Source organism: Canis lupus, chromosome 9, assembly GCF_011100685.1.
Source record: "Canis lupus familiaris isolate Mischka breed German Shepherd chromosome 9, alternate assembly UU_Cfam_GSD_1.0, whole genome shotgun sequence".
Lineage (NCBI taxonomy): Eukaryota > Metazoa > Chordata > Mammalia > Carnivora > Canidae > Canis > Canis lupus.
In genome coordinates, this window is record NC_049230.1 from 30,416,350 (window position 1) to 30,419,474 (window position 3,125).

General features: G+C 40.7%; 1 pseudogene; it reads right to left on the reverse strand.

Annotated features, from left to right (window-relative positions):
• Positions 1-1,927: 1,927 nt before the first annotated feature.
• LOC100684949 lies at positions 1,928-2,457 on the reverse strand (annotated as a pseudogene).
• Positions 2,458-3,125: the final 668 nt, after the last annotated feature.

The following is a 3,125-nucleotide window of genomic DNA, read 5'->3' on the forward strand; positions in this document are numbered from 1 at the left end:
GCTTTCAATGATGCTAGACGTGTTCTATTCCTGTGCTGCCCAGTGCCTTAACAGCTAGCTACTTATGTAGTCAAGAACTTGAAATGTAGCCAGTGCTTCCAAGGAACTGCATTTCTACTCTCATTTCATGTTAATTTATTTAAATGAAAATAGCCACATTTGGCTAGTGGCTACCATATTGGATAGTGCCACTATATATTCTTCTTTCTATATAAGATTTTGTTATTTATTTTAGAATAATTTTTTATTGTAGTATAGTTGACACACAATATTGCATTAGTTTCAGGTGTACAACATAGTGATTCAGCAACTCTATATATTATGCTGTGCTCACCACAAATATAGCTTCTACCATCTGATTATTCTTCTCCTTTTTATCTGTATTAACAGAAACCCCAACTTATAAGTGGGCAGATGGCTATCCAGAGTAAAGACTGCATTTTCTAGCTTGCCTTATAGCAAAGTATGGGCCCTATGACTAAGTTCTGGGCAATGGGATGTGAGTTGAAGTACAATGTCTGGGTTACACATTTAAAGGTACACTGTGGGGATCCCTGGGTGGCGCAGCGGTTTGGCGCCTGCCTTTGGCCCAGGGCGCGATCCTGGAGACCCGGGATCGAATCCCACGTCAGGCTCCTGGTGCATGGAGCCTGCTTCTCCCTCTGCCTGTGTCTCTGCCTCTCTCTCTCTCTGTATGACTATCATAAATAAATTAAAATAAAATAAAATAAAATAAAGGTACACTGTGGATAAGAAAGAGAGGCATTTGGATTATGAGGCATAGCAGAGCAATAAAAATAAGAGCCTGGGCCCCAGTGGTGTTGGTCCAGAGCTACCATGCTAGTCAGAATTCTGAGTGCAAGAAGGATGAATTTCCATCTTATTTATACCACTGTAATTGTGTGCTTCTGTCACATGCAGGTTATCCTAGCAGACACTGAATAAAACTAGAAGTAGAGTGACCAGTTAAAACAGGGTTAGAATGATCCAGGCAAGAAGTGATGAAGGACAGAACTGAGGCCAAGTCAATAGGGGTGGGGAGAAAGGAACAAATATGAGAAGGATGGAAGGGTTCTTTGTAGAAAGCCAAACTCTGAAAACTCAAAGAGGAATACAATTTCATCCACGACTGCTTCTGTGAACATTACGTTAAACTCACAATTCAGTACCACTTAAAAATAGAAATCTAATGAGCAAAAGAGAAACAAAAATAGGACATATACTCTTCCCCAGACCCAGCAGAGATCTGCTGTACTAGAGGTAAAATTAAATCAATATAGTACCCTGACCTATTCAGAAGCTGAGAAATCTTTGTTTGGGATTAAATGAAGGAGGTCAAGCTAAGAGCTAACATATAGTATAAATTCTAGAATAATTTAAATCTGTGTATTTCGTGCCTCATAGATTGCCAACTTCATCTTAACAAAAGACAGTGATGACAAGTTTTTAGAGATACGTTCATGAAAAAGTAAAATCCATTTTAAACTGCAGCAAAGAGGCACCTGAGTGGGTCAGTCAGTTAAGCATCTGCCTTCGGCTCAGGTCATGATCCCAGAATCCTGGAATGGAACCCTCCTGTCAGACTCCCTGCTCAGCGGGAAGCCAGCTTCTCCCTCTCCATCTGCTGTCCACCCCTGCTTGTGCTTTCTGTCTGTCAAATAAATAAATAAAATATTTTTAAAAAACTGTAGCATGTCTATTGCCTGCCAACAATTTCCTAAGACTTTAAGCAAGTTAAGCAAGTTTCCTATTCCTTTTTCTACAATAAAACTTTGTAAATTGTAAAAAACAAAAAACAAAAACAAAAAATTCTGGTTGGATACATTTTAATTATGAAGGATCTTATGGTATTTTTTTTAATCATTTCATTATTTTTAATGTCCAACATTTATAATATGAGGGCCAGGGCTTTCTCCCCAACTCAAGTTTATAAATTTTCTATTGGCTTGTGAGACCAATAGGGATACTTCTTGTCTAATCTGGTTTCTTGGAAGACTTTATTCAGGTGCTCAATGGTCATCTGATCAAATGGAATTATGTTCTTCATCTTCTCCAGCTTTTTTTCATATTCTTCATTCCCGGCCTTTGAAAGAGACAAAAACTCAGCACAGCTTTTCACATCTTCTTTTTTCCTCAGCATCCACCTGGACAGTGTATTTATCCTCTGGCACAGGAACCTTCAGGGCATTAAACTTCTCAAAGTCATCTACCAAGCCAGCCTTTGCCACATTGGCCTTGTAGTAAGCCCAGTCGATAGCAGGTGGTTTCTCAGGAAGAGTAGCCAACCTGGAGGTGAGCATCTCATTCCAGGATTTCAGGGAGTTGGTAATGGCCTTCTGGTTTTGGGGTATGATCTCCCCAAAAGCTACCCAGTCAGTGGTTTTCAGAGCAAGTCTTCGCCCAGCCATCTTGATATCCTTCACCGACCCTGGCAGCCCACAGTCCACCTGGTATTTTGAATAGGAAATGAGTGATTATTTATTAAGCACAAGCTCCTATGCCAGGCACCTTTGAAGATGAGAATTGTAGAGAACTCTGGCCGTGTAAAGACTTCATCCCGAATATCTGCACTAAGAGGCTTGACCAACCCTCTATAGGGTCCTAGTAGCCTAAAAAGCCTTATCCCTGGGACTAGCTGGTCCCTCTTTGAGTTCCCAGCTGGAAAAATTCAGGGCTGTCAAAATAATTGGCTGTTTGTTCTAGCTAACCCCTAACTGGCCCCTGACTTCTCTTTTTTAGAGCATTTACTAAAAAAATTTACAATTGTAAATCCGTCCTCTGTCCCTTTGAGATGTAGCCCCTCTGTATCTCCTATACTCAGCGCAATCTTTCTCCTGGAGCTGAAAGCCATTCCTTTGAAATGTAATCATCAAGAAGGATAGGGCCTCTAGTCTTCTAGTCTTCTAGTCTCTGTGGAAGGATAGAATCCTTGCTTCAGTAATTGCCAGCTTGCAGACACAGCTGGCTTAATCGCATTTACACTAACCAACCCTTTGTAAATTTTCACTTCCCCGACTTTACTGGAGCCCGATTGCTTCCCCAACCCCACACCCCCTCCCACATTCTGCTTTTTTTTTTTTTTAATTCATTCATGAGAGACACAGAGAGAGAGAGGCAGAAACATA